Source organism: Pyxicephalus adspersus, chromosome 2 (assembly GCF_032062135.1).
Source record: "Pyxicephalus adspersus chromosome 2, UCB_Pads_2.0, whole genome shotgun sequence".
Lineage (NCBI taxonomy): Eukaryota > Metazoa > Chordata > Amphibia > Anura > Pyxicephalidae > Pyxicephalus > Pyxicephalus adspersus.
Window position 1 is genome coordinate 143,502,871 of NC_092859.1, and position 19,485 is coordinate 143,522,355.

A 19,485-nucleotide genomic window follows, 5' to 3' on the forward strand; every position below is an offset into this window, starting at 1 on the left:
AGAACAATTACTAAAATACCTTTTAGCAGAGTGGGGAAGATTAGGAGGATCTGTACAGTTTTTTTGTTGTCCAACCAATCACAGGAGAGTTCCCTCTTATTTCCTGTATAAATGTCAGTTGTCGACAGAAATGGAGATTAGAGACATTTTTAGGTGAATCTCCCCAATGGGGACCTAGATGACACTAAAAACCCAGATCCAAAAAGTAAATATTTTTGTTGGAACTACACTTAAAAAACTGGAGCTCCATGCTAACATTTTATTTTCCTAATGAGCATTGAATAAAATTGTTTTTACCCACAAGGTGTCCCATATTATTAAAATACATATGTCAATATGTCAATAAATATGTCTTTTTTTACCAGTCAAATGTTTTTATCTATGATCATTTAGTTCTGAGATTCAGGCAGTCCATCAATTCAGATTGGTCATATCCCTGTCCCTGTGACTTCACATTAGCTGATTGATAAGTAGGAATGAGGTTCAAGTTCTCCAAATTTGAGTCCATTGAAACCTCTTGCGATAAGCAGCTTGCAAATTTACAAACTACTGTGGACGTTTCCAAGCACTGAAATGTAAAGCAGTTGTCACGGGAAGAAATGACTTCCAACCAGTTGGTTACTTTGCAATTTATTGTCAGAAACAGTACCAACCTTAACAATCACCATCCAGAAAAAGCTTTGCCATTCCTGACTACAAGCCTGGCTACTAATAAGCATAGTGATCAGCATTTCAGCTATGATTGCTGGTGTGATACCACTCATACCAAAACTCAGCCTAGACCTGCAAGATTCAGTGCCAAAGATTGCTTCAGTAAATGTCAGAAACACTGCTTTATAAATAGAGCCCATTGTTTCATAGGGACTTTTATTCTGATATTCAAATGTACAGATTATGGCTAGTGACCTAGAGTTCTATAATGTCCTAATTGATTTTTTTCCTGTGGGCACCTAATTTGTTCTCATTCCTATATATACATTATAGATGCTTCTAATGACATTATGGACTTTACCATTCGGAGTTCTGTGTCTTCTTTTGGACATAGTTGTTAAGAAGAGAGTTGTTTAGTCTCCAAATATTGTTGGATCTGGAATTCAGATTATACAGTTCAGTGGAGATAGGCACATGGTCAGACCATGATATCAAGCCAATCTCTTCCTTAGATATATTTTGTACTCTTATCTACCAGCAACAGAAAAAGCCTGGAATATTTTTTGAGTGTGAGAAAAAAATGAATAATTCCTATCTGGGCAATGAATACATCTCCAGTTATCATGCAAGGCTTCTGTTCCAAATAAATTAAAAAAAAAATGGTCAAGCATTTTTCAGTTTTATAAGACATGTCTAGGTCTGTTATATCATTATAGTAACCCATACGAGAAAATGACTTTTTCTATGTTGGCTAATTTTATTAAATAAGCTAGTGGAAATATTCTTTCAATGCTTATTAGGCATATATATGTTGACAGTAGTAAATGGGCTGTTATTACCAGGAACTGATAAAAGTCTGCTTCCCCTTTTAATTCCTGCTAGTTTCTATTGGCCAGTGATGTAAGCCATTCAAGAAGATTTACTTTTTTTTAAGATGCTGAAAACAAACAAGCAAATATGCTTTGGGTGCTTCAGTAGCAAACTATTTTTTTTATAAAAGAGATATAACTGGGATGCTTACAGTGGACTATAAAAGCCCCTATATTTAGGGCTGACTAGATGTCTGGCCCCTCTTATGTGGGTACTGTATTACTTTTCTACTTTTACTGGTTTCTACGTCTTTTCTACCCCACCCATTCAGTAAAAACAAATATGTATTTACCAACTTGGTAAGCATAGCCCCATTGTGGGAATGCAAAGGGGCACCTACAGTCTAGATATTGGATGCAAGGGGCCATGCCAAGTATTGGTAAGTAAAATAAGGGATAGGGTAAGTAAACTTAAACTGTACATTCTCCCTAAACAAACATCCAACTATGGTAATACAGAGATAGCTGCACTGCAATGGGAGTTTATGTTTAAACTCCTGGAGTTTAAGGCTTTGAGGCATTCCCAAATCATTTAAAGAAATTGTGTATTTTCATTTTAAGCTGCATGAAAAGATCCTTTCCTTGTTGTGTGGTATAATAAATTGTTATTTGCAATAGTACATGTGGTCCTGCCATCTTACAACCACAAAACAATAAGAAGAGCTTGTTACTACAAAGAATTGGTAAAGAATTCTCTTCAGTTTAGATTTAGGAAATCCAAATTATTGCCTTAGCTTGGCTGATGAGACACCAAGAGAAAACCAACTCAAGTTGATCCTGCTAAATTTCCCTCAAACTACCAGAGAGGAAAAAAAAATCTACAGCTGATGTGTGGCTTGCAAACCTGCCAGGAAAAATTAGGGTTAAAAGCAACACAAAGAGCACAAGAAGGCAAATGCTCAATGGGCTCATTTTTTTGGCCTTAAAATATGCCTTTTGGCATAAAATCCTCCCTGAATATTGCACATTCAACTGTATAGCTTTTGACTGATAACTTAGTCCATGCAAACAATAATTTTTCTAATTTTTTTTTTCAGGCTTCAAGTCATAATTTATAGGGAGCTGGTCTATAATTTTGGGTCTTGAACTGCCTTACTTTCCATGACTTCGTATTAGGTTGATCATTAATCCGGGACTTAATTTCTCCTATACAATTTTCAGTCCCCTCAGAGAAGCAGTTCTCTGCAGGCTGGTAACTAGGAGACCTTTATAATTCACAATATAAAAATAATGACCTGAGGTTACTGTCAAACTGCAGATAAATCTTGTGTCAGTCTTTGGTGTACAGTGGTCCACACTACATATAGTGTCCTGCCTTAAAATAAATACATATGCAGGATTATTAGAAAAAAAAAAGGGACAGAACAATGAGCTAAAACCATAGTTTGCAAAAAAGTTAAATTTATGTTGATATTAGTTAATTGTAATTGGCTGCAAGGAGTAATTGCAATCTGTATTCATCATTTTATTTTTAAATTATTAAAAGGATGTATAAAATGTATACCTTTTATAAAACGAAAAAATGTGTTTTTTTCCTTTTTTTTTTTTTTTATTGCCATGTTAGTAAAGATGGAATGGGAAACCCAGAGCCTCCTGGGATACATACATCACAGGAAGCTTTCCTTTAGTGTGCTGATCTCATGCATACACATTTTTTTTACATTTTCCGGGAAACCCTTTACCCCATCCTGCACCCGTGTAATACAATATTGCGTGACATAAGAAAATTAACTTGGAAGAAGATGGTGGGATCCTGTGTCCAACCCACGCCAGAAAGAAGACAGAATGGCGCGGGACCGTCTCAACTAGGATTTTAGAGGGATCAATAGCTTTCTACCTGTAAACGTGTTATTTTATTTTTTTTGCTAATAGTTCCATACTGCTTACTATACAGATTCCACATTTACTGCTGCATTTTGGGACTGCATTGTCCATCACCTTTCAGTACTGGTTCAAAATAAATGACAAACATATTAAAAATACTTTACTGCCTTCCAACAGTCGAAAAATTGAAGATACGTTTTTACGTTTTCTAATATCAGTGCTTATGGCTATGTTAAAAAAATGATCATTTCTCATAGCATTGACCTTTAACTAATCTTTGCTGTTGCTACCTGACTTGTAACCTCACAAAAAAGGTTTCCATGGAGATGCCGTTTAAGTCATATCCAGCCATGTGTCTTATTAAATGCTTCTGAAGAGAAAGATGCACAAAAGGACACAAGTTAAAGGGTCAGTGTGCCGTATAATGCAGACAAAGCTTCCTCAAAGCCTGAAACTTAGGTTGATATTGAGGGGCCAGCTCTGGGTAGACCTTCACTCTTCGCCTCCTCAATATCACCTGTAGAGTAAATGCTGAAATGAAGACAGTGCCATGTGTCAGTCTGGCTTTATTAGGTTTCTTTTTCTTTTCCTTTTAAAACAGTAGCTAAAGAACTCTGCTGTGCTGCCAAGAGCCAAACCTTGCTTCAATAATGAGGATCTGTTGGAAGTCTAATTGGATGGGTATTACATTCTGAGGATCTTTGGGCTTTTGGCTTCATAGTCAGTCTCATTAATTCTAAGAAGATGGCTCCTTTAATCTCCAGTTTTACCTCTGCTGCTGTGCCAGGCTCTTCTGGAAATGCTTATGAGGGATTTATAAACACATTTTCCATTTAAGCAGAATGGAAGATGTAAGATATCTAGAATTTAGGGGTGCAGTAATAATCGTAACTGCAGACAGACAAGAACACTATTGCTGCCATACACATCTGTTCCAACACTTAAACTGATATTCATCTGCCATAATAGGAACAATTATGCGGAGTGTTAAAAACGACTACATTTGTGAACGGAGTCATTCTTTTCTAACTTAGGTCATACTAGCCAATTACAGTAGATCTAAGGCAGGCAACCTGTAGCTCTCTAGCTTTTATGGAACTAGAATTTCCATCTTGTGAGCCATTTTGCCTCTGTGCTGCTTATGCATGAAGAAGAATGTCAGCAATGTGTTTTGCTTTATTAAATCCTTTATAGAGGTTATGCATACACGGGAGGTAAATAGTATATGCGGGTGAAATACCATTCTGTCCATCAATTAGGAATTTATAAGGGAAACAAAAATGCCAACTCTGTCATGTTTTCTTCTTTGTAAAGTGCATCTGGGTTTAGTGATTGATAGCAAGTAACAAAAATCTACTCAAAGCATTTTGAATATACCAAATTGCTAGGATCTGATATCTGACTGGATGCGATGTGCTGTCAAAAGCCATTACACTTTGCCTTGTGTTATAATAAACCTGCATGTGTCAATAGCTACTAGGTTTGCCAGCTGTCCCTTGTAAGCAAGGATGTCATTTGTGTTCATTAAAATCATGTTTGTTATCCAAAGCTTAAATATCAGTCTAAGTGATGTATGATCTCAATGGTGTGCTCCTTTGCAGTCTTTTTTTTGTAAGCAGACGTCTTAGAAATAATAAGATTTGTCAAAATTATAATATTTCAATCTCTTTCTTCATTCTTAAAGTGCAACTGTAGATCAACTTCCCTAATGTGGAAGTAAGCTGTGAATCCTCAGTGACAATTGAAAGCTTTCCTTCATTGTCCTTTGATGTTCCATCCACCACCATTCACTTCTGGTCGTCTTCCAGTTTGCATTGCCTCTCTTTTTCCATTGATGATGTATATTCTGCACTTGAGCACTGAAGCTACATCATTATGGAACCCAGATTTATTCTTTGCATTTCAGACTGCTGGAATGGTTCATGGATGTGGGCTGACTGTACATGCACCAAAGGCAGTTCTTATAAATAAAACTTGTTAGGTGCAAGGAGAAGGTTTTATTTTGGCAGAAAGGACACACAGAGTCCTAACCAAAAAATTGTATTTCCTAGATTTTTGTAATATTTACATTACAAAACAACATACCTTATGTAATTACTTCTAACATAAATCCTCAAGTTGTGAATCTATTCCCTATTCTAAGAAAATAAGTAAAGCAATGCTGATGTGATTCTAAGCCATGTTGGTCCAATAGTAATTTTATAAACCTGCATGAATAAATTCTTAAAATGTCATATAAGTTTTCAACCATTAAGGTCTTGTGTAGACAGAAGTTTTTTCCCATGTCCAACACTGTTAAGAGAATTCTCATTTTACATATTGTAGTGTGGATGACATTGCAGAAAGGGCTGCATTTGCCTTGCATTGTTTTGTGTGGTCAGTCTTTGGAAGCAACAGGTTCTATAGAGATGCATTTGCATTGCAGACAAAGCAGTTTAAGTGAAGCATTTATTTGCATTTATCGGCGCTTTAGAAAGGGCCAGAAAATGCCGAACTTATGATGAGGCGTCTGAGATATTCATCTCATCAATCTGCAGAAGACAAAAATTTCCTCATACTCCATTTACCATATTATCATTACTCCTACTGTAATATTGTGAGTTTGTAGCCATTAGGGATGAGCAAGCGAGATTTTAAAACTTGATCTGGCAGCAAATCGGGCCGTTCTCACTTACCAAACACGTAAGCGAGAATGGCCTGTGTAAATTCAGCCGTCAAGATCCAATTTTTTGGGACATGCAAGAGCAATCAGGAGAGCAGAGCTGGCAGCTCTGCTCCCCTGATTGCTCTTGCAGCCCTGTAGTATGTGTTCTTGGATAGAGATTCTCTATCCAAGAACAAAGTAATACCACGGCTGTGCTCATCATGAATGAATGCAGCCGTGGGAATCATCCTGTGATGATTCCCATGGTTGCATTGATTGATGAGCACAGCCACGGTACTCACACTGACAGGAGCCCTCATTTAAACTCTAGTGCCCGGGGATCACACACAGGATGATTCCCATGGCTGCAATCATGAATGCAGCCATAGGAATCATCCTGTAAAGATGTCCCAGAGCTAAAAAAAAAAAAAAAAAAAAAAATAGGCGGAGGGCCTCATGAGAGTGAGAGGGGGGAAAAAGATGTCAGGAGGGAATGGGTTAAGGATGGGGATTGGTTAAGAGATGTGGTGTGATGGGTGGAGTGAAGGAGAGGTGGGGTCAAAGGACAGTGGTATATATAGAGTGGAGGTGGGAGGGCATAGGTCAGAAATTTGAAATAGCAGAGGGGAAAATTGCCCCCCCACCCTCCCCATAGTAGGCCTTGGGGAGGGGAATTTTTTGTCATGGCAGCGAGGCGGTTCTTTGGTGGTCCATGATAGTGGGGTTGTTTGGAACACTGGGTGGTAGTGAGGCCCAGTGGGTTCGGAGGGATAACTGCGGGTTGTCCCTGAGCCGGTGTGTTAACAGCGGGGGGCCTGTTTTTTGTGTGCAGGAATATCCAGGTGACATTTAGGAATGTAATGGTACTGTCATGGACCGTCAAGAAAAACATGTTAAAACAGGAATGTATTTGTTATATGGTGTTCTTTGCTGTTGTGCATTTTAAAATAAAAAATAAAGTTATTAATGTTTTATATTTTGTTAATAAAAGGCTGCTATGGCCAGGTATATCCAAGAAACAGGTCTATGTGCATTTCTTGAAGGGAAAGGGTTAACGGGATGTTCGGGTTGGCTGGCCGGCAGAGGTAAGACAACTTTGCTATCCCCCTTTGCACCTGTCATGATTTCCTTAATCTTCTGATCCGCAAAATCGGTTTGCTGAAATTTCGCAGACCCATCGAAAGTTCGAGAAATTTTTTGCGAGAATGTCAGAGGCACCAGGATTTGCGTGACTGTGCCATTAGGGAAAAGATTATGGTCTAGGACATCTATTCCTAACCAGGGTTCTTCCAGGGGTTCTAAAAGCTGTGATGGGTGCCGGCATATCACTAAGTCAAAAACCACTTGGCTAAGCCATCTGCATGACACCAATGGTCTGATTTATCAATGTGTTGGTCCAATATTGAAAACATTTACCAAATAATAGCAAAATAATTTAAGAAATCCATTACAGGTTTGCCGAATAACTCACAATGATTGATCTTCTTCAGTCTTGGACAGTTTTAATAAATCAGGCCCCAAGCCCTCTTTGGCTGGTTGTAATGTCTCTTTAGGACTTGATAACCATAGCTGTTAGCCACCTCTCCTTAACTTCTATTCGGTTAACCGCAGAGATTGACAACAACTTTGCAATGGGGTTGAGTGAAGTTGAGTGCTGTCGAGGTTGAGGAATGGTTCTTCTTTCAGGGAGGAAAAGAAACCACATGCCAGAAGCCACTTGTTGCTTTCAGAAACTGCACTGCAATCCACTGCAACCATAGCCACATAAAAAATAGAGCACAAAATGGGTCCCAACTGCTAACATTTATTTGAGTTGAATCTGCATTAGAATAATGCACAAACAATGCCACAATTCTAAAATAGGTCTAAGGGTGCTTTTCTGACCACAGCAGAAAGGGCTGCATTCTTCCAGCTGAACATCAATTTTGGGGCAATTTCCCCATTGACCATCAATAAACTGGTTTTAGTAAGGGTTTCCTGAAACATGGGGGGTTCCTCTGAGATAAAAGGAACAATTAAGCAATTATTGGGGGAATAATAATGGGACCTCTTGAAAATGCAGATGCTGCACAATATAGCATGCACCCATGTAACATAACATAAATGTATGTAATGCTAGGTCAACATTAGGAGTCTCTTTAAAACCATCAGTGTTCGGTATAGATACATTTTTCTTCTTGGAAACATAGGGTAATAAGCATTTACAGAAAAGCTTTTAAACTGTGTTATGTGCGGACATTAATTACAGTAATAAGAACTATGAATATGCTTTTATAACGCAAACCAGTTTCACTTATACTTTCTTTTTGTCAACTTTTAATCCTTAAACAATCAAGGGCATTATCTGTGGAGCCTTTACAAGAATAGCCTTGAATAGTTTTAGAAGAAACAAAAAATCTTGTTCTACCTGAAGTGGTCACAAAAACTATTTTATAATTGAGAAGTTTATTGTTAAATTGCTACCATTCAAATGCTTTAGTTTAAGTAACAATTTTCGGGCTTATGTATCTTTCACTGCTAAAACTTTGTGTAATAATGGAATATGTGTCAAGGAAGCGAATTTCATAAATAAATATAATCTTTTACTGCATTGAAGTAGACCTGTTACCTGTTTTTTATTACTAAAGCTTAAGGGTGTAGCCCCCCTGCTATGCAGGTACCAGCTCTTATGATGGTTAGCTTTAGCATTAGCTGGTATTTTAAAGTAAACCTGAAAGTTTCTCTCACTAGGTTTTCTTAATAGGGGAACAAAAAGCACCAATAATTACCTTCCTACTTTTCTGGCATACCTTGATCTTCTACAAGACTAGCCAAAGTTATTGTACAGGTTTTATCTATAACACAAATATAAAGTCTGCAAGTCCGCCTTTACTGGGGCCAGATCCGAACCTGCACTATTCCTCCTTTCTGTATTTACTGTCAATCACAGTCTGTTAAAGCAAGGTATAGAATTTAATGGCAAACAACTAAACATACTACTGTAAAATCACCTATAAATTTCCTGAGCTTGTAGACATTATAGGGTTTAATCTTTAGGTGTTCAAGTTTGGCTCTTTACCAGCAATGAACGAGATACACAGGAAGGGAGTGGGGAAGGTTTAACGCTGTGAATTGCGAAAATAAAGAAAGTGAAATTTTCCAGGGCTACTAGGAAATGTATCCTTTTAATCCTATTGCAGAGGATAACATAGACATACCTAATATTTAAAACAGACAACTTGACTTCAAATACACTTTTAGTTATTCAAAAATTGTTATAGACTGTTCAAAATGTACTGTGGAAATTTGAAATCAAACATTGCTTTGTGGAGAGGAATGTTATACATTGCACCATACATAGAACAAAATAATGGCAATTAATTAATAAAGATATATTTATCAAAAACATAAAACTGATAGACTTTTCTATTTATCAGAAATCATACACATTTTGCTTTATACAAAGTTGGGTTGTGTGGCATGGTTAAATAAATCACCCATTGTGGTGCTTCGCTCTATAAGACTGATTTAATAAGGCTCTCCACAGCTGGGGAAGATACTTTCATCAGTGAACCTGGGTGATTCAGCAAACCTGGAATGGATCTGGTCCATGATTAGGGGATTAGGCTCATTTGTTAACAGATAGCAAATTACTTTTAAGAACTCTATCACAGTATTGCTGGATCATCCAGGTTCACTGATGAACTCCAGCTTTGGAGAGCTTTAATAAATTAGGTCATATGCATGACCACATAAATAAAACCAGGTGGAAGTAAACTAAAAAAAAATAACCTTTAACTTTGCAGATCTGTCAATCCATTCAGAGTTTTCCTGGATCGGGTCCCAGGTTGTCCTAGGATTCTCCTTCGTCCTGGTTCTGAGGAAGCTCTGGGCACCGACATCTTCTTTGGCCTTTTTGTACGTCCCCCGATCTCACACTGCACAGGATTGGGTGACGTAGATGGGGAAAAAGAGTAGTGCTGATCTCTTTCCACATGTGTGAGACTGGCATTTTTTCCACATTGATGAGCATGCTCCTTCTGCTCATGCCTGATCTTGCAGAAGGAGCAGCCAGAAGCCTCCCAGGATGTGTGACATATGTATCCTAGGAGGCTCTGCACTTCCACTCAGTCTTGATCTCTTGAGGGCTTTTACCCCCTTTTTTTTCAAAAAAGGATTTAAAGCCCCCCCCCCCAAAAAAAAAAAAAAAAAATAAGTAGGTAATTTCTCTCTTACATGAAAGAATTGTCTACCCTTTATAAAAGGTAAAAATATGAGCGTTTAGGTCTGATTTAAGTGCTCTACAATTGTCCTTTGGGGTTTTGGTGCTTTAACACATATTATTATAATGCAAAACAGTGAAGCTAGCCTTAAAGAATTCAGATTAAGTAATTCAGGCAATGCCATCAAACATTGGGTAGTCAAAATGTTGGCCATGAGTTACTCCTTAAATATCAGTAAATGAATAATTAAAAAACAAGCAGATGGTAGGTTAATGTTCAAGCTCTCTAACCTGGTAGATATTTATTTTACTTTTTTCACTGTAATCAGTCTTTTTACTTGCAAACACCTGCTGCCACTCTTCATAGGCATGCAAGCATCAAAGCTTCATGTTAACCTTGTAATAAATGCATCATACTTGGAAAAAAAACAATGATTAAGTCTGACTCGCAGTAAAAGATGCACTGAATGTTAGATTGAAGATGTTCAGAGATTTCAGAGTCAATTTGTTTGATAGAATTCCCTTTTCACCTGAAATATAACACTCGATTGGTGGTTATGTTGGGGAAAAAAAGGTTCGATTTCGACAGAAACAGGTCCCTGGTGCAATGAAAATCTGAATTTCCATAAAGTAAATAAATCTTCAGGAAGCAGTTTTCATCTCATGCAATATAATTCTTTCAAACAGAAAAACACAAAAATATTTCTTTACAATACCAAAGGAAACACATTTCTGAAGTGACAACCAGCTCAGGTATTTAATAATTTATTTATCTGTTTTGTATTGTTTTTTGTATAAATATTAGCTGTGATAACACTCTTCACATGCCAGTCACATCATTGTCTAATGCCTAGTTCTTTATGTAAGCTAGGTTCTTTCTTAGGCATGCTATAAAGACCACTTTATTAATTTTCAGGTAATTGCATGGGGTTAAAATCTTTACTGATAGCTGATGTATTTTTTTATTTTAATCACATGCTTGTATGAGTACATCGCAAGTATCCATATTGAAACCGTGGTACGTACTTTTACCTAAAAAGTTTAGAAAAACTACATTGACTTGGGTATGAATCTTGGGCACAAAATGTTGCCATCGCTGTTAACTTTCAAAAAAAGTAATACACAGAAATGTCCATAAAATAATATGAATACATTATTATATTTGTTTGCTGTTTTCAAAACCTATATTAAAAAAGGGGAAAAAATAAAATAACTTTAATTTTCCCCCCTTTAACATGTTAAAATATTTTATATTTATGAGTTAGTTATGATAGGTCAATTCTTCTTAAATGATCTTTTGTAAGTTGTGGTGATGGTCACCAGCAGATGGTGCTGTGACCTCATGTAAAGTTTGTAACAAACTCTGTCTTAGATGGCAAGAGTTTGTTATTCAGTACACTTTACATGGACACAGCACCATCCATCTAGTGGCCGAAGTATAAACCAAGATCCTTTTTCTAATGGCATTATTCAAAAAGTTTATACTAAAGTATATATGATTTATATTTTCATTTTTTATGCAAAAGTAACGGGTGAAGTGATTGAGAAAAACTAAAACACAGCTGGAGGTGCTATATTTGTTTTCCTAAGCCATAAGATATGAATACAGTGACTCAAAGCACTGCGATCAAACAATTGTGTAATGGTAGTATAGTTTCCTACATTGTTTCAGTGGCTTGAAATGATTGCAAGGCAAAACTTTTAAACCTGGAAATCCAAGTATCTAAGTATAGCGTACTCAATCAAAATGTGATAACTCAGTAAGCTGCTGCTTCCACTGATTAAAGCAGACCTTACTGAGATGTGATGGAAGCTACTATTGCTGAGGCCAATCTATACAATGCTCATGGCCTGGATGTAAGGCTGATCTTTTGGCTTCAGTAATATTAGTTACACACCTGAAACAAGCATGCAGATAACTGTGAGACCAGCTGTATGACAAATTTGTGAACACCTGTGCTGCTCTTATTTTGGGTCAGTGATTCAGAAGGTATTAAAAGCAGAGGATCCGACCACCAACCAGGCAAGCTGTATTTTTTATAACCAGGTCAGCAATGGTAGCTTACATAAACTTAACATAACAGATCCACTGTAAAGTGTAAATAACTCAATGGATCCAAAAGAAAAAAACAAAAGACTATTAGTAAAATTTATACAAAAGTATACAAATATACTTTTGACTTTATCCTATCGTTGCTTATAATACTACACTTTTTGTCCCTAGTTGATGGTTGCCACCCAGGCTAGAAATAAAACATGTCAATCTAAAATAATTTCCATTAGTAAATAATTTTATTAGTATTTTACAAAAGAAAAATCAATTTGGTTTTGAAGCAACAGGGACTGAAAACAGTAAAGAGTGAAGAAGTGACATGGCAGACCAGCTTGTAATGGTAACTTTCTGGAAGAGTGCAACTTGGCCAAGATCACCACTGGAAAGCCACATGGAAGTTGCAGTTCTTCGCTCATACAGAAATCAATAAAACTAGCATATTTGCATACTTATGTACTAGAGAGCTGCTGTGAGCATGCAGAACATTTTCAAAGGTAAATATTTTATAAACCTATTAATTAAAAAAAAAAATGATATTTGATGTTCTGTCTTGTATGTGTACAGCTGGACAAAGAGAGATTTTCAATTAGTATATAGGCGAACCTGCACACATGAAAAGGCTGTATGTGGTCTTATTATCCATTTCCCAAGCATAGGCAGGCATATCTATATATTCCCAGATATATCATATTTGTTATCAGGTATTCATCTCTATGTACTCCTGAAGTAAAAAACACATTACTATGCAAAACAATTTCTTGATTGCTTAAAAGAAGTTTATGGAAAAAAGAAGTTCTTAGAAGAAAATTCAGAATATGGCATTGAAGCACAGGAAAAGATTAAGAGCTTCCTGCAGGACCGTGTGTAATGCAAAGTGTTTATTACTATTCTTTTGAAATAATATATGAGATGCCTGGTTAACTCTACTGATTCCAGAAGCTAAAGTACAAAATATATCAAAATAAACATTGCAAAATTCTCTACATGTTCTTCAAATGGGTTTTGTTCAGAAATAAGACATCTGAGTCTACATTAACCAATAAACTAAAGAAAAATTCTGTTTTTAAGTTGAAACTGTTAAACTGATTAGTTTTTAAGCATCTGCCTTTAGTGTACAGAAAGACCAAAGTGTATTTAGCTAAATTCAGGTAAGCAGCTACATTTGATGCAGTGGCCTCATTGCTTCTATTAATTGACCCACAAATAACTGATTGGTGGAAGTTCAAATAAGCACAACCCTTGTAGGTCTTTCTGGTAATAATGAAAAACTGTTGAACATTTTATATTGTACAACTCAACTACTTCCACCACCCTTTTGTATGTACAAAATAGTTTTGCAGAACCTTGATTGTGTGAGAAATAAATGTTTGGAACGCTCAATCAATTTAGGAACAGGTGCAGCAAAAGGCAACTTGTTGTAATCTAAAACTGTGCCTTTTACCTATGTTGTCTTTCTACAGCTATGACTACAGCCTGCTATTAGCCGCCAAAAAATTAATTGGTTTTAGCTTTTTTACAATATAATGCACTTGATGATCCCATCAAATTAGAGAATTAGCTGAACACCTGAGCTGCATCTTCATTCTGGGTCAGTAATTCAGAAGATAATATAAGGCAGAGGATCAGAACACCAACCAAGCAAATATTATTTTTTAAGAACCTGGTCAGCAATGGCAGCTAATATGTTATTATATAAGTGAAAGGTTCACTTTAAATAATTTCTTAATCATTGGTCCAGAACCATTCTCTAGTTTATGTATTCAGCTAATCATGGCTCAACCAGATTATGCTTGCTCCAGGTATGTGATTGGGATGACTATCTGCTGTACTGCTGGATAAAGGTAACGAAAAACCTTCTGTTCCTCTTGATCATGCCGTGGGAATGAAAGAGTAATACGAATCGATGGAGGCCATTTTGAAATTGATTAACTATTGGGAACACAAGTGGAACGTTTGTGGTGACCTGAGGTGGTGGCACTCCTTCTTGGCCTGCAATTGGGATATACAAAATATATGTGCTTTCTGTGCCTGTGGAACAGTCGTGATGGGAGCAACCATTACTAAGTGAAAGAATGGCCACCCAGAACTGAACACACTGTTGGCCAGTACAATGTGATGCATAAATCACTCATTTATTCACAAAAAGTTTACCTTCCGCCACTTCATATTAAACTTGGATTATTGAAAAAGCTGTTGCATTGGATCGTGATGGTATGGGTTTTCAGTATCTGAAGGACAAGTTTGGAAAAGTTATAACAGAATTTAACTGAAAGCAGACATTTTTGTTGGTCCCCAAATCCACAATTTGATGCGTGATGCCACATACAAAGAAAAACGCAACCCACTTGAATTTGCTGCTTGGGATTTATTTGTGCTAGTTGCACAAACTTTTCTGGGCAACCAGCAAGCTGAAAACTACGCTGAACTTGTGAACAACATGCTAACAGCATACATCAACTTGGCTGCCGAATGTCACTTAAAATTAATTTCTTACATTTCCATCTGGACTTCTTCCCACAAAATTTGGGTGATGTGAGTGATGAACAGAGGGAGAGGTTCCACCAGGACACTTCTGTTATGGAAACAAAATATCAAGGTCGGTGGAACCCCAACATGATGGGCGACTACTGCTGGTTTCTGCAACGGGAGACAGCGGAGAGAGACAAATGCAAAAGCAAGTGCCTGAAAGATTTCTAAAGTGTACATGTGTGTTGAACAAGGACGCAGGTGAATGATGTGTAATTGTATATGTTGTTGCAATATAAAACTACATTTTTGTAATGTCATGGAACTATGAGATAAAAGTTAGTTATGTATGGAGATTACAAAATAACTGCGGAACAAGAGAATCACGTCTATACGCATAATTAACGTTCATAATTATTCTGATTATTCTGATGTTCTAGGCAGAATCAGACTTCAGATTTGGATTCATCGCACTTGATTTAGTATAGGACACATGGATTAGACCAAGTAGCAGGCAATATTTATTTTTTTGTGATGCGGTGTATTATTGTACATACCCTAATTTCGTACTCATGGTTTAAGCTATATATGCCACATTTGCTATTGTGTTTCATTTCTTTTTGGATATTGATGGATTATTCTCTTTAATATTTTCTCTGATTTGTACTTGATTTTTTGTTTGAATCCTAAGGAAAAATAAAACAATATTTGATTATATTTCATTGTGCTTTGTATGTAGAGTTGGCTTGAATGTGATATTTAGCCATGTGACTGTGGAGACAGAGAAAAGCCAGAAATATTATTCACTAGTGAAGGACAGCATTGGAGCAGTAAGATAAAGATATAAAGCAGTAAATATAAAGATCTTACAATGTAGAAGGCTTCTCATACATCTGTCTTCTCTGTTAACAGGAATATACTGCAAAAGGTCATACAGAACTTCTAGTTATTTCCAAACACAGTGATGGCCTTCTACAACAATTTATAGTTATCTCTGTAGCATTTTAGTAATAGGCATAGTTTTGTGTGTCCTTTGTATGGCCCATAAAGAATCATGTCACAAAGACTTTGTAGCTGTCCTAAAATACTCACAGATAAAATGTGTATGTAAACAATTAACTTATGTCATTTTTGCCGTTATACTGATATGTTTCGGGTTATATCTGTCTATGCCGCATGGAAATCATAGTCATTGTTATATCAGCCATGCCTATTTCTTCATTGTAGACCGTATGTACCCCCCACTTCCCTGTATAAGTTTGCTTTGTGGTCCAAATTAGATACAGAAGCCAAGGATGGAAATGCTGCTCTTCCATTCACATTACAACAAATAGGCATTTTAAACTTATGGTAGAAGTCTTATTACCAGGACTACAGTATATGACATTTTTGTTCTTAGATTATTATATTGTTTATTTTTATTTCATAGCTATCTTCTGTGGCTGTGAGTTCTCTTTAAATAGATTGACACGGATAGATTAATAAAATGGAAATCTTATGGTAATTTGAGACTTGCAGTAAATTGCAGTACAGTTCATGAAAGTGACAAGTTGCTTCTGGATGTGCGGTTGTTTTTTCCTTCTCTAGTGAAAGATCTGCACTGCCATGCAAATGCAAGGGCAAAGTGCATATGTTCACCACTTAGGACACCTATTCAGGCTTTTTCTGCCCAAAAATACCCCCTTGTGGTTATTAAAAATATTATGATTATTTTACTTTCTCTATACTGAGTTATTTTATTGTTATTAGGTTTTGTGAACTATATGCTGTTCAGGAAACCAGATGCCTGTTTCTTTTTATATCCAACCTGACACTACATGGTATAGAAGCATGCTCATACTTATCTCTATTCTGATGTTTGAATTAAAGCTGATTACAAGATTCATTTTTTTTCTAATAGAATCTAAGAAATCTGTTAATTGAACGAACTGATCTTAGCTTCTTCAATGCCTTTGTGTAAGTTTGCTGTAGAAACAGAAAGCGTACTTACACAGAGGGTAAGAGGGCACAATGGGAACATTTACTACCAAATAGCCATTCACATTGACCTACAGTGTCAGGGCAGTCCTGTTCCCTAATGACCGATATTCAATGAAAAATATCACCACTGTTTTCATTGACAATCAGTAATAGAAGTGAACAAATGTACACAGCAGGCTGCTCTGCTAACTGTGCACATTAAAGAACTCATTTCAGTTAGCTGGAATAGAGTTATCCTTCAGTCCTTTTAGAAACATATGGAATGTTGGATGTCCAAGTGATTTTACAATTCTACGTTCCTTACAAGTGATTGGTTATTCTCTGAAAGTAAATTTTCCATATTCACTAATCTGAGTAAAAAATGTAATTAGTATTGATTTAGAATTTAGTAAATCAACTTAATTGGCTATTTTGAAGACTTATTGGGAAATGTTCAATAACTTTTCCATAAGTACATTGCATTGTATTCTTCATCAATGCCAAGCTGCAATATATAAAGCTAGTAAAGTACTTTCTTGTATTAAAAGAGGAATGGTTGAACTGCTGAGATGGAGACATTATCCAGCCCCTGTACAAAGCATTGGCCAGACCACATCTGGAATATGCAGTCCAGTTTTAATAAAAGGAATGGAGGAGCTCAGCTATGAGGAGAGATTAGCTGAACTGAATCTATTCTCCCTTGAGAAGAGACGTTTAAGGGGGGATATGATCACCCTGTATAAATATATAAATGGCCCATATAGAGAACTCTCTTCCTCATTATTCACTTTAAGATCATTACAAAGAACAAGAGGGCACTCTTTGCGTCTGTAGGAAAAGAAATTAAGCTCCGGATAAGGAAGGGATTCTTCACTGTAAGGTCTGTGAAAATGTGGAGTCGGCAAAATGCGGAAGTAGTTTCAACAACTACTATAGATTGCGTTAAGAAAAAACTGAATATAACTGGGTATTAAAGTTTTAAAGTAAAATTAACAGTGACTGTTGATCCAGTGAACATCTGATTGCCTCATGGAATCAGGAACAAGTTTTTTCCCCTGTTGGAGCAAATTGTACCAGGGTTTTTTTGCCTTTCTCTGGATCAACTATGTTTATAGGGTTTTATATCTGGGATATGTTTATTTCCCTAGGGGATGAACTTGATGGTTCATGGGATGAACCTGACTGACTATAAAAAAGTAATTTTTAGCTAAATTTGACTGAGTAGTAGGTTAGTGATAGATAATGGTGTGAATTCCCATTGATGTGAGTGCCTGTGCCACAGGTGTACGAAATGGATTGTGCTGATCTTCGGTGAAAATATGACATTGGGATGACAGCGGTCCCCTGATGGCATTGGGATCGATCGGGAATGACCAATATTCACTCCAATGTAGGAGTGCACAGTGGGATGCTGCCTATTTGTCCTCTTTCCCCTCCTCCATAGAACAGAATGTCTACAGGTACCATCACAATAGCATACACCGACCTTTCAAGAGCTAAACTGGGTAAATCAGTCCCAGATATTTAATTTAAATGGTGGAAGTCAAAATGTACTCATTGAAGTCACCACTGTAAATTCCAGTTTAATATTTCATACACTCCTACATGAGGGAGGAAATAGTGTATGGTTCAGCTATTTATAGCTCAATAACCATGGAAGCACAGAAACATTAACCATTCCTCTGCAGTGTATGGCATGTGTAAATGCCAGTCCAGCAATATGTTGATGGGTCCATGGAAACAGAGAGGTTAATTAAATGCGAGCTGCTTGTCTCGGCTATACATGTATTTTTTATTAACAGCTTTCTTTGCCACCTTCCTGCACATAACCTAAATAAAAATCTTGAAAAAATGTTTTGTGCATTTAAAAATGGTCCATATAATAACAGCCCAGTAAACAAACACATTATGTATTATCACCACCAGTTCCTGAAAAATAGATTGCAAGGGTTTTGCTCCAGATAACTGAATAAAGCAGTGCAAAGGACAATGATGAGGAACACAAAACAGGAGCCAATAGGAACCAATAACATTACATTACAGTAAGATCCTGAAAATGACGCATGTATGTTGATCACTTTAGACTTGTATTTGCCCTAAATAAACAATGATAGCAAGCTATTTAAGGAAAAATCTATAATAGACATTACCAGTTGGAAACATTTTACCTTGCATGGTTGGATAATATCCTGTTTGGAGGGAGAGCTCTGTTCACATAGGATATAAAGTATTTTGTTATTGCTTTTATTGTTGATCGTTGGGCAGAATTCATGGTGCAATGACTATTTATATTAAATCATTGCTGTACAAATAAACTGGAAATGCAAGGTTATGCCATGGCACATGATTTGGATTTTGACGTCAGTCTCCCTTTACTTAATTGAAATGTTAAACAAGGTGGCCTGTACGCAGCCAAATGAAGGGTGATAAGTCACCTCTCATTTAATTACATTTGTAAACTTTTGTTTGAGCTATTGAACTCTGTAAAGAACAGGCATTTTTCGGCATGCTGTGCTAAAACTGGGATTCTATATATATGCTCTCAATATTGGGTATTGCTTAAAGAACATGCAAAAGTGTCAGATAAAATATACAGCATTTGATAAATCTTCCTTTTATTGCTTGCCACAGCCAATAGTAACATATCTCCTGAAGCAGTTGTGGTCATTATTCAAATAATATTCTCCTCCCTCAACCATGATGTTCAATAACAATTAGATTTGACTTCCCAAAGCATTTATGGTCAGCAGTAATTAGATTTTCCTCCTCTTTCTCCCAAAGCAGTGGTGGTCAGTGCATTCCCCCCTCCTTACCAAAA